General features: G+C 37.6%; 1 pseudogene; it reads left to right on the forward strand.

Annotated features, from left to right (window-relative positions):
- The first annotated feature begins 6,005 nt into the window (after positions 1-6,005).
- LOC122736024 lies at positions 6,006-7,013 on the forward strand (annotated as a pseudogene).
- Positions 7,014-13,951: the final 6,938 nt, after the last annotated feature.

The following is a 13,951-nucleotide window of genomic DNA, read 5'->3' on the forward strand; positions in this document are numbered from 1 at the left end:
TATTTGTAGCATAGTGAAGGTGAAAGGGAATAAAGAGACATTGGCTTCAGACTTTATTTAAAAAGTAATGGAAAGACAATGAACATGTTTGAGCATGGGAATGAACTGATCAGATCTAAGTTTTTAAAACAATTTGGCAATGGGATGTAAGTTGGTTTGTAGATGGCAAGAGAGGTGAGGAAATAGCTTAGAAGGTAATTTCAATTGTTCAGTGTCTTAGAAAGGCTTATCCTAAAAAGATGCTAGTAAAATGTGTAGGTCAGGTTAGATGTATGAATGATACATGACATTACAAGAAACAGAGGTGAGGAAATAGAGCAACATTGAAACTTGAGAAGATTAATTAATTTTGTACATATTGAGTTCACAATCCAGGCAGGACATTCAAGTGGAAATGTGCAATAACCGATCAAACATATGGACATGGACCTTAGCAGAGGTGAATTTTGGAGACAATGTCTTGAGAGTCATTTTTCTAGAAGTGGCAACTGAAGCATTGTGTATTCAGACCAAGAGACTTTCTATCCCTTTTCAGAACATAAAATAATATTTTATTAGCAGTGCCTTCAAGTAGAGTTCTCCTGTTCATCAATACAAGCTTTCATTTTTTTTTCTGTTTGCCTTTCGTTCCTCTTTAACCTTTTAGAAATTACTTTCCAAAAAAAAAAATCACCACCGATATTCACAATTCATGAAAATATTTCTGTCAATGTGAACTCAAGTCAATATTACACTTTATTTACAAAAGTAACAAAGAGCACTGGTCATCAATGTCATGATTCATAATTCCTGTTGTAGTTGTCAGAAGTTGGTAGGAATGTATTTCTTCTTTTTTTCCCTTCCTTCTTTCTTTTCTTCCTTCTTTCCTTTCTCCCTCCTATATCTTTTTTTTCCTTCCTTTCTTTCTTCTTTTTGTTTTTTTCTTTCTCTCTCCCTTTCTTTTCTTTTTTCATTCTTCCTTCCTTCCTTCCTTGCTTTGACCTTTTAAAAATTAATTCTCTTGGAGTCTTCATATGACAAAATACAGCCAAGATAGAATGAAGAAGCTGGACAAAGTGTGACATGTCTAAAGTCCCTGCTTCTGGAAAGGACAAACCTGGTGGACTTCTACAGTTCAGAGCTGCAGTAGTATTAAGGATGATTGGGTATTCATAGTACGTCTGGCACCAATAGAGTGAGTTCTCAGTTGCAGATGGCAACTACACTGCCAAAAAGGAGTAAAGCAGCAGCTCAGCGCTAAAAAAATGGAATAGGTGAAATCTTCCTTGCCAATCAGTATTGGGATTGGGCCTGTTATTGGATGTTGCACTCCCAATCTGCACAAGATAGGGACATGCAGTGGAGGCAAGGGGGTGGGGGTGGGGAGAGGAGACCAAGACTGAGAAGAGAGACACAAAGAGAGAAACAAAAAGAGACACAGAGGCAGAAGGAAATATGATAGAAACAGAGACAGAGATATAAATACATTGACAGACAAAGAGAGAGAATATGAAGAACTTATAAATAGAAGTCTATGTGTAGACAGCTGAGAGCTTTCACTGTTTACACATGAATCTCATTTCATTATGTACTCAAATAGTCAGTAATACTAAACAAAAAAAAAAACATCTTTTTTCTAAGTATCTATATTCTCTTCTTCCTTTCTAACAGGGCAAGGGGTATCGAAGAATCCAAGAAAATGCCACAGTGTAAATCTAAAGGATTGAGACAAAATCATAAATCTTCTAGAGCTGCTAAGTTCAGACAGTGATTAAATGCCATGATAGATTCACTCCACTGGAAATGCACAAACAAGGATGCTTGCAAAAAATATGCTGGCTGAGACAATTCCTTAATAGTTTCAAAGCATCAATACATAAAGTGCTGCAATGTAATAGACTAAATGATCCATTCTGTCATGTTATGGCTTCGTTGGACTTGATAAATAATTTTCTAACATGGTACTGTGCATTAAAAATAAATCAGATTGCTATAAATTATAGCAGTCTCGGTTTGCTCTTAATTATTTTTTTACATATGGTTACCAGCCAGTGTTACAAAAATTCAGACTTGTTTCCTGATGTTTGTGAGATGAATGTCAACAGGAACTGTGAATGCCTGGCAAATCTTGCACGATAGAGTGGTTTTTGCCATGTTTTCATCAAAATGGCTCTCAAGTTTTGGTATTATAATGGATCTGAAGTCCTTTCTGAAAGACATATACATAGGCTGTGCTAGCCAAAAAGGAAAGGCTATTTCTAGTAAATATAAACTTGTTAATGTGCTAAATGTATATACTCATAATATTGGGCTTTTCCTATAGGTGAGTGAAAAATCCAGGATTTCTAACTGATAGGTTTAAGCACTTGCAACCATGTATCCAAGTATAATATACAAATATATGCCAGCATGGGTTAAGTGAAAACCCCAAATGTCCTTGAATGTTCTTTGAAAAATATAACTTTTTTTTACTTTGTTAAATAATTAAAAAAGAAGTTGAATTCAGATTGGTTTTTGCAAGCCACCAAGTTTAATGAACATTATAGATTTTTTTTTATTCTCCTGGAGAATTTCAGTAAGATTCAATTTTTATTATTGTTATTTTTGTAGTCTAGTTCCATTTCTATGTAACTTACTGTGATGCATTACCTATAACACCCTGGAAATTATAAACAATATGGAAAATCAATGACAACAAAGAGAAATCCAAGCCCCAACTGGCACTTACCATTCTTACATAGGATTTTTAAAATATTGATTTAATTCACATCACTAACAAAATCAGATAATATTAAAAATCTGTTTAGGCATTCTCTAGAAGTTGACTGAGCCCCCAAAGTGATTTGTTACTAAGAAATTTTAATGAGCTCTATGTGTTTTGGCTCTTAAAAAGCTGAAATTTGGGGGATCCAAGAAAATGATCTCTCTCTCTTTTTAAATCAGAAGGAAAAAGCTTTGTTTGGAGAAAATGTAGTCTCTGCCAGCAGTGCACAATTTGTATGCAAGGCTCTCCCCTGCAGTTATCTCTGCCTTGATGTGGAAGTGGAGTTGGAGATTACAAGCTGGCTAAGGTAGGAGGGATATTGGGACATGAGTAACAGCCTTAAAATGGACGATGTATATTATTGACATCATATTTTACGTCATGCCCACTAGAACAAAGGTTTTAAAAGCCAAATAGGTTTTGAAACAGGGGAATCTTAACATACTACTAGGGATTAATGTGAATTCTCTCTATAAAGCCCCAAGTGGTTATAAGGGTTGTAAGCCAAGGTCTTTCTAACCTCACATCCGTAAAGATATCATTTCAGACACCTTAAGTGGGAGCAGCATACAAATTGTCAGGACATAAAGGATATATGGCTAGCTTGAAGCTAAAAATAGAGTAGTTTGGCCAAATGCTCAAGTTTGGTAAAGCAGCTGTTTTCTCAGTTCAGAGAATTTTCACATTAACATCCTGCTAAGCAAATGAACATCACTGTGGTATTTTTTAAATTTTATTTTCATAAAATATTTTATTATTTTCCAGTTACATGTAAGGATAGTTTTCAACATTTGTTTTCATAGGATTTTTAGTTCCAATTTTTTTCCCACCCTCTCTTCCCTCCCCTCTCTCCAAGATGGAAAGCAATCCGATATAGGTTATAAAATCACATTAAATATATTTATGCATGAACTGTATTATATTTTAAGCCATGTTAAAATCTGACCCCTGTCTACAGTTGTAATTTGACCCATTTTCTCAGTGACTTCTTATTTATCTTTGCCTTTTAGATTTTTTTCCTATAGCTTATGTTCAAGATTTGCAACTAATAAGATGCAAATTAAAATAAACTCACTGGTTGTTAACCTTAAGTTCCAGTTAAAGATGGGAAGGCTGAAATTAGAAATGAACAGTTTACCAGCATTTTAATTTTTTTTCTTAGTGATCTGATACCTTTTAGGATAGTCACAGAAAGAAATAATTGTTTTTAAAGTCCATGATCCAAATGTGTTTGTGTGCGTGTGCATGCAGCGTGTATGAGAGAGAGAGAGAGAGAGAGGGAGACAGAGCGAGAAAGAGAAAGTAACAGATAAGGACAGAAAGTAGAGGAAGAGATACTGAAAGATGGAGAGTGCATCACAGAGACAGAAAAACAGAGAGTGTCCAGAGAGTCTCATTTCTAAATCTTGTGATGCTATGGCATTTAGATTAATGGTTTGGTGAAAAGAAGCCAGATCCTACTTGGGCTGGAGGTGAGGAAGAACCTGTTGTACTTTTCTGCGGACATGGCCCAACAGATTCATCATAAAAGTCAGATGCTTCAGAACAATACTGACATTTAGGTCATACTTTGAAATTTACAATGGATGTTACATGGATTACCTTATTTGAGCTTCACAACAGTATATCGATGTAGATAGTATTATCCTCAGTTTATGAATGTACAGTAAGTTTCACAGAAGTTTAATGGCTTATTGTCATTCAGTCATGTTCCACTCCTTGTGACCCCATTTGGGATTTTCTTGTTTTGGTTTGTTTTGGTTTTTTTGTGAGGCAATTGAGGTTAAGTGACTTGCCCAGAGTCACACAGCTACTAAGTGTTAAGTCTCTGAGGCCGGATATGAACTCAGGTCCTCCTGAATCCAGGGCTGGTGCTCTATCCACTGTGCCACCTAGCAGCCCCTGGGATTTTCTTGGAAATGATATTAGAGTGGTTTGCCATTTCATTTCCCAGCTCATTTTGCAGATGAGGAAACTGAGGCAAAGGAGTAGCATAACAGGTTCTCTTTTAGATATCTGAGTCCAAGTCATCTGTGAGACATCCACTGTTGAAGTGAAACAAACCAGTGACTTGCTAGGTTCACATAGCTAGGAAGTGTCTGAGGTAAGATTTGAACTCCGGGAGATGAGTCTTCCTGACTATAGGACCAGCATTCTTTCCACTATACCACCTACAAGCCCTTAATGACTTACACCTGATGACAAGATAAATCCCTGTGAGGGATTGATTTGAACTTAGGTCCTCATCATTATAAGGGAAGTATCTCCTCTGCTAGCCCAAGCTGCCTCTTACAAAAGGAGAATAAATATCATCTTTTACAGGAAGCCTCTTCTGGGCCATAAGTTTTTCAGGGTTTGCCTCCTCCTGTTTCAGAGGCTGGATCTCTATCCACTTACTCCTCACTGCCTCTCCTCTTTAACACTTAGTTGGTCTTAGAATTCAGAAGAAGCAGTTTACAGTCCTGTATCTAACAGATGCCAGCTATCAAACCTGTTGAAGGCTAGCAGTAATCTAAACAAGTCTCTAAGCCTAAATTTGCAAAGAAGGTGCCAATCTGCACTGGCAGTGGAAATTCCCTCACCTGGAATTTTCCTATATCAGTGAACTCACAATTCCAATCCTTCTTCTCAATTCTTAATGTTTGCATGCTCTACCTCAGAATAGAATGCAAGCTCCTTTAAAGGAAGAAAGTGTTTTCACTTTTCCTTTGCATTCTTCACATCTGACCCAGTGCTTTGCACATTATAGTGACTTTAAAAAATAACCTAGAAAGACTTAATTGTACTGATGCTGAGTGAAGTGAGCAGAACCAGCAGAACATTGGACACAGTGACTGCAACAATGTGTGATGATCAACTGCCATAGACTTTGCTCTTCTCAGCAGTTCAATGATCCAAGATAATTCCAAGGGACTAATGATGGAAAATGCTCTCCACAATAAGAAAAAAGAACTGTGGAATCTGAATGCAAATTGAACCAATACTATTTTCACTTTTTTTTCTTTCTTGAGGTTTTTCCCTTTTGTTCTCATTCTTCTTTCACAACATGACTAATGTGGAAATATGTTTAATGTGATTTTATATGTATAACCTATATCAGATTTACTTGCTGTCTTGGGGAGGAGATGGGGTAAGGGAGTGAAGGGAGGGAGAAAAGTTTGGAACTCAAAATCTTATAAAAATAAATATTGGTGGGTCCGGAAGCAGCAGTCTCATATCTAACTCAGAACTCCTCAAAGCCTGACCAGAAACCTAGATTTCCCCCAAAATGGCAACCACTGTCAAGGATCAGCTGATTCTGAATGTCCTAAAGGAAGACGAGGTTCCCCAAAACAAGATCACTGTTGTTGGGGTTGGTGCAGTTGGCATGGTGTGTACCATCAGTCTCTTAATGAAGGATTTGGCACATGAGCTTGTCCTAGTTGGTATCATAGAAGAGAAACTAAAGGGAGAGATGATGGATCTCCAACATGGCAGCCTTTTCCTTAAAACACCAAAGATTGTTTCTGGCAAAGACTACAGTGTGACTGCAAACTCAAAGCTGGTTGTCATTACTGCTGGGATATGTCCACAGGAGGAAGAAAGTCGTCTTAATATGGTCCAGCATGATGTGAATATCTTTAAATTTATCATTCCCAATATGGTTAAATACAGCCCTAATTGCAAGCTGCTTATTGTTTCCAATCCAGTGGATATTTTGACATATGTGGCCTGGAAGCTAGGTGGCTTTCCTAAAAACTGTGTTATTGGAAGTGGTTACAATCTGGATTCTGCCCATTTCCATTACCTAATTGGGGAGAGACTTCGTTCCATTCTTCAAGTTGTCATGGATGGGTCCTTTGGGAACATGGAGACTCAAGTGTTCCTGTATGGAGGGGTGTGAATGTTGCTGGTGTGTCTCTAAAGAATATTTATCCTGCTTTGGGAACCAATGCTGATTCAGAGAATTGGAAAGAAGTTCATAAACAGGTGGTTGAAAGTGCTTATGAGGTGATCAAGCTGAAGGGCTATACTTCCTGGGCCATTGGATTGTCTATGGCAGATCTGGCAGAAAACATTGTGAAGAACCTTAGGAGAGTGCATCCAATTTCGCCCATGATTAAGGGCCTATACGGCATTAATGAAGACGTCTCCCTTAGTGTCCGCTGTGGCTTGGGGGCAGAATGGCATTTCAGATGTGATGAAGGTAACCCTGAATCCAGATGAGGAGCCCAGTTTAAAGAAGAGGGCAGATACTCTTTGGGGAATCCAGAAGGAGCCGCAATTTTAAAGACTTTTAATGTGCTGCCACTTTACTGTCTAGAGAACATGACACTGGTTAAGGGATTAGGTATGATGCGCTCTCATGTAGGTCAAATCTTTCTTCTGATTAGTGACACCAGAAATACAAAACCTATGAACACACTCTTCCTAAACGTAGAAATGGGGGAATAATAGAGGGTGGCTACTTGTTAAACCCTGTTTGCCTAGTGATGCTGTATATGTATAGTCTTGAAGTACTTGCTGTTAAGCAGAGCCAGCACTGGCTCTCCAACCCCACCCCCCAGGTATATGACTGCCTGCCTTGTAGGTGCTGTAGGTTCTAGTAGGTCCAGAAGACAACATTCCTGTACATGAATCACCATACAGTAGTAAAACTTTGATGCATTGATTACCTTTATGCTCCCCTCCATTAGGCCTGTTCAGCATGGCCCCATGTATCACCTTTCTACAGTACATGATTTTGTCTACCTATATATATATAGGTAGACAAAATCATGTGTCTACATCTATCTATCTATCTATCTATCTATCTATCTATCTATCTATCTATCTATCTATCTATCTATCTATCTACCTATCTACCTATCTACCTATCTATCTATCTATCTACCTACCTACCTACCTACCTACCTATATATGTCTACCTATATATATATATATATATATATATATATATATAAAATCAGTAGTTGTAAATTTCCGTATTATATTAAGAAATCTATGTACAAAGATACAACCAATTCCTCATGTCATACTAACCCTGATACTGAATAAACAACAAATAACTGAAAAAAAATAAATATTGAAAACCATCTTTACATGTAATTGCAAAAAATGCTATAAGATTGAAAAAAATGATTAGTGCATTGACTTGAGTAGGAGCTAAAAGCTCTTGTGCAGACAACAGAAATTCTATTTCTCTGGTTTCTAGAGAGATAGTAGACAGACAAGCAACTTTAACTAATAGAGCAGAGGAGTTGGCAGACTAGCCATAATAACCTGAGAAGAAAACATCCCAGTCCAATTTTCTCTAACATTTCTCCCAGGAGATAAGAAGTAGGTGAAAATCGGAGGCCTTTTAGAAGACCATCTCCCGGATAATTGCCAGTTGCAGCTGCTGTTTTGCATTGAGAGGTTTGGCTGCAATTAGCAAGTATCTGCTGATTACTCATCATTTGCACCTGGGCAAGGTAGCTGCCAGCTAAAAGAGGAAAAAGCAAGCAAGTCAGCTATTAAAGGGATGCTTTGGTGCCCTTGGAGACAGAGTCCACTGTGCAATGTACAGACACAGCAATGAGGCCTTGTACCATGGAAGTTAGCAGGGAGTGTGTCAAATTGGGGGGCATAGGAAACTATCTCAGAAGAGTTGGAATTCAGTCAGCAAGCTGAATCATTTAATGATTGCTAGGCATTGTGTAAAGCACTAGGGATGCAAAAAGAAAAACATCAACAAACTGAAAGCACTGTGCCCACCTCAAGGAGTTCTCATTCCAATGGGGAAACCAATACAATGTAGATGGGACATAATCTCAGAAGGAAGGCTCTATGCTAGGAGAAGGTTCGCAAAAGCCTGTTTTAGCAGGTAGAATTTAAGCCAAATCATGAAAGGAGTAGGGCATAAGGGCGAATATTGCAGTCATGAAGGAGATTGATTGAAAAGGCCTTGAATGAAGAAATGAGGTATCACATTCAAGGAGCAGCAAGAAGGACAGTGTTGTTGTATCATATTATTCAGGGAAGGGAGCAAGTATAAGAGTACCAGAAATGTAGGAGAGCCCAAGTCATGAGGCCCTTTGAATCCCAAAGAGGATTTTATGTTTAATCTTTGAGGTAATAGGGAGGTACTAGAGTAAATTGATTAGTTGTGAGTTTGATGTGTTCATAACTCTGGAAAAATTTCTTTGAGGGGCAGCTAGGTGGTGTAGTGGATAGAGTACTGGTCCTGAAGTTAGGAGGAACTGATCTCAAATCCAGGCTCAGGCATTTACTAGTCTATGTGACCCTGGGCAAGTCACTTAACCCTGATTGACTTCAAAATCTCTTTTTCAAGTGAGTGGAAGGATGAGTCAGGAAACAAGTGAGAGTGAAAATGACCACTAGGCTATTGAAATATTATGGGGATGAGGTAATGAGGGGCTAGACCATGGTGGTATCTGTATTAATATAGAGAAAGGGAAACATACAAAATATGATATGAAGTTAGAATTAACAAGACTTGGAAAGAGAACAAATATATGGGGTGAGTGTGAATCAAGGATGACACTAATGTTTTGAGTTTAATTGATCGGGATGGTGGTTGTCCCCTTTAGAGTAATAGAGAAATTTGAAAGGACTAGGATAACGGCTTCTCTTTTAGATATTTGATTCTGAGTTGTCTGTGAGCCATCCACAGGTGAAGTGAAAGTAGAGTTCAGGAGAGAGCTTAGGGCTAGATTTATAGATCTTGAATTATCTTCATAGAGATAATAATTGGACCATGGGAGTTGATGAGGTCACCAAATATAAAGGTAGAAGAGAAGCGGGCCTAGAACAGATCCATAAGGTATACTCATGGTTGGGAAGCATGTCCCAGATTAAGACTGAGCAACTGATACTGAGAAACAGTGATCAGACAGCTAGAAGGAGAAAAAAAAGACTGCTGTATCAAAAAAGCCACAGAGAGAGTATCTGGGGGAAGACAATTGCTGATGGGCATCCCCTCAATTTCCAATTCTTTGCCACCAAAAAGAGAGCTACTATAACTATTTTTGTACATGTGGGCCCTTTTTTCCCTTTTTTATGATCTCTTTGGGATACAGACCTAGTAGTGGTTTTACTGGGTCAAAGGGTATGCACAGTCCCATAGCCCTTTGGGCATAGTTCCAAATTGCTCACCAGAATGGTTGGATCAGCTCACAACTCCACCAACAATGCATTAGTGTTCCAATTTTTTCACATCTTCTCAAATATTCATTATTTTCCCCTTTTGTCATAATATCCAATATGATAGCTTTGAGGTGGTACCTGAGTTGTTTTAATTTGAATTTCTCTAATCAATTATGATTTAGAACATTTTTTTCATGTAGCAGTAGATACCTTTATTTTCTTAATCTGAAAACTGCCTACAATTGGGGAGTGACTGGTATTCTTATAAATTTGATTTAGTTCTCTATGAAAGTTCCTGTTTTTTTAAGATAGTGAACACATATGTGTGTTTGAAAGCAAAAGGGAAATAGTACGGATATAGAAAGATTGAAAATTAGAGAGGATGTGTACAATAGTTGGGGGAGTCTGTAGGAGAGCATGGGAGAGGGTTGAGTCAAGAGTGCCTGCAGAGGGGATTGCCTTGGTAAGGAGAAGGGCTACCACATTTCTGAAGTCATTAAGCTGTTCATTTCCCATGTCTTCACCAAATGTGTTAAATTCCTCACACTTTAAAGTCTCATAGTCAAAAGCCTGCTGAGGAAAGTTATACCTAAAATCTGAAACAGAAAATGTGGCATGATTTGGGATGATATGAATGCTGTTATATTAGCTGTGCTGTTGCATGGCTTGGAAACATGTATTTTATTGTGTCAAAAGAAGTGAAAATATTACTCAAAGGGCAATGGACAGAAGTGGAAGATTGCAAGTAGGCTGCAACACAGACAGTTAAGGAACTATAAGGAAGAGCTTGATTAAACTATGTCATTAAAAATTGATCACTAAAAAAGATGGACAAGTTACATGAGAAGGGTGATTAATAATATGTAGAGCAATGTGCATGTGGAAACCTCATGACATCAAGAGAAAACCATAACACATATAATGTACAAAATATTTAGCTTAACTTTGGGAAATAAAGATACTATAAATAATTAAGTTGTATATTATGTGTAATTAAAAAGTCTTTCTTTTTCTTTTTCTTTTCTTTTAACTTTAGTTCTTATTTGTGAAACAAGATTAGACTCTTCTTGTTTCCTAAACCCTGGGACATTTCACAAAAAGAATAGGGCAATCTAGAAAGAAGGCCTTTCCCTTTCTTCCTACAAGACTGATTGAGCCTGTTTCTTAAAAGAGACTAGTATAAGCCCTACATTCCTGTCTCCATTCTCTGAACTGTACAAAATCATGTTGTTGTTTTTTCATGTTTTCTCAAACATGACTTGCCACCAAGTTAAGGATTCTCTGTTCTCATCTGAGAATATAGAAGATCTTTTTGGAAGAGATACCATTTTCTAACATATTCATTCACCAGTTGAATATTGTTTTGCAGTTTCCCCAACTCACAGATAAGCTTCTCAGTATGATTCTCATGCTAGGTGATGAATACAAGCCCATAATCTGACATCATTTCAGTGTGCATATTGGGTTGATCTAATATGGTGAAATTAAGGGGAAGGGATCCATTGACTAGAGTTACACAGAAGAGCAAGCATGGGTGGGTTAAAATCAGAATCATTGAAGGGAGAATCCACATTGATGGGATCACATAGTTTGGGGGTGAGTAAGCATTTTGAGTAGAATAAAAAGAAAGGACACAAGCTGATATGGTACATAGAGATATAGTCTTAGAGTCAAGAATCTGGTTTTACTTTCCTCCTCAAACACATATTAAATGTGTGACCCTAGGTGGGTCCTAGCCACTCAGTGTCCCAGGCAACTCTCTAATATTCTAGTTAAGTGCCAGTTGAAGGTCTGCAACACTGTCAATTGCCACAATCACTGTTGTGAACCACCCCTTCCCAAAATTTATAGAAGGAAAATGCAAATAAAATGATAATTAAATGGCATGTGATATCAATCAGAAATACATTTATTTGTAAATGTGTGTTATTATTAATAAATAATAAATTGTTTCTTTATCTAGATGTTGGGGATTGAATATATCACAGAAATAAATATAAAAATTTAAATAAACGTGAATATACTTTATTTTCTCATATAAAAAAGAGGAAAGGCAATAAGTACCTTTGTTTTCATTTGTACAAGAACTTTCAGGTTCTCCTTATTTCTAACCAAATTGCCTATCCTCTCACTCCATGGCTAATTTGCATGGTGGGCCTGTAGCACCATTTATCATATCCCTCTTATACATGTGATTTTCCAAAGGTCACCCAGCAAGTCAGGGATGACATTGGGAATATTTTCTTGGGCGGCTTCTAATAATTGTACTTCCTCCCAAGTGCTTTCTGTATCTCTGGTATTTGCAATTGACAAAAGAATGACAATTCGTCCTGGCCAGTTTCCAAGGTTGTTAAGTAGAATCCAAGATTAGGTACTGCAAGCTCAGGCATCACTCTACGCATAGAGGCAGAAGTTAGAGGAGAGAAACCAGTTTGATGACAATTGGAAAGGGTATGTGTATGTGGGGAGATCTTCTTGAACATAATTCCCCTATTGAGAATCCAAATGTGGTTCTGGCAATAATAATATACTGCCATCAAGTTAGTAACTCAGAAAAAAAGAAGGTTGCTGGTTGTGTAAGGACATTAATTCAATCCTTGAGACACTGGTTGCCTTTTTTTTTTTTAGTGACTCAATTGGGGTTAAGTGACTTGCCCAGGGTCACACAGCTAGTAAGTGTTGAGGGTCTGAGGCCAGATTTGAGCTCAGGTGGCCTTTAATGCAGGTATTCTTATCCTAAGTTCCATGGGCCCTTGATTTCAGAGGGGTTATGAACTTGGATGGGAAATATACATCTTTATTAACTTATATAATTCATATAATTTCCATACTATCGTTTCAATTTATAATTGATTTCCTCTTTAAATTTTTGTATTTTATTCTAAGGCTTTATTTTCTTCAGTAGGTTTTACCAAACTGACAAAGGCCTCCATGGGGCTAAAAAGGTTTAGAAGCTCTGCCTCAGAGGAACCGACATTGAGTTGAGCACAGATAGACCTAATTTGAAACCTACCTCAGACACTTCATAGATCTGTGACCATAGTCAATTCACTTAATCTCTTTGTGTCTCAGTTTCCTCATCTATAAAATGGGGCTAATAATAATAATACCTAAATTACAAGGGTTTCCTGTATCAAATTGAGTTAACATATGTAAAGTAGGTTACAAAACTTAAAGCAGTATTTAAATTCTGGCTATTTCTTTTGAAATAATAAGTTTCTTTTATACACACAGGCCAGCAGAATGGAGCCCTGTTTTATAAAAGTTAACTGGGCTTGGGGCAGTGAGGTGGCACAGTGGATCAATCACTGACCCTGGATTCAGGAGGACCTGAGTTCAAATCCGGACTCAAGACACTTACACTTACTAGCTGTGTGAACCTAGGCAATTCACTTAACCCTCATTGCCCCCCCCCAAATAAGTTAACTGGGGAGACTTGGTCCTATGTAAAGGGGCAATTCAATGGTAGCAAGTCAGCTGCAAAGGATGAAGAGGTAGAAGAGTCCATTTTGGCAAGGCTGGAGATATTCTGAAGTATTGAGAATTAGTGATATCATACCTGTGATTAGTGTGATCACAAAGAAAAAAAAATGAGAATTTAGCCCTTTCCATCAGTAATCCTATGTATCTCTTCTTCCCACCTACTCCTTCTCTCCCCTGCACTCTCCTCCCAATGTAGTAGAAATGTTCAGTGATGGGGGTCTCAGTGGTTGGTGTCTAAAGTTAACTTATGAACTGAGGTAGGAGATATCAAATCAAGATTGCCTTTCTAGCCCAATATATAATCTTCAAATGGTGCACTGTGTGGGAAAGAATTAAATAAACAAACAAAACAACTTTTATCTTCATTTTAACATGGTTCTTTTTTGTTCATTTTTAAAGGCTAGGCTTTTCCTGAATCAGCTTTAAGGGCAACAAAGATTACTTTGGATGATAAGGAATTATTTTCAAATATATAATTGGTCTCCAAATTTCAGTTTCATTCTCTCTGATTGATTTTGTCAATCAAGAAGAAAGAAGTAACTGGACCAGTACATGATGCCTAATGAGAAAAGAATCTATAGCTTCAGAGTTGGGGGG

This window comes from Dromiciops gliroides, chromosome 1 (assembly GCF_019393635.1).
Source record: "Dromiciops gliroides isolate mDroGli1 chromosome 1, mDroGli1.pri, whole genome shotgun sequence".
Lineage (NCBI taxonomy): Eukaryota > Metazoa > Chordata > Mammalia > Microbiotheria > Microbiotheriidae > Dromiciops > Dromiciops gliroides.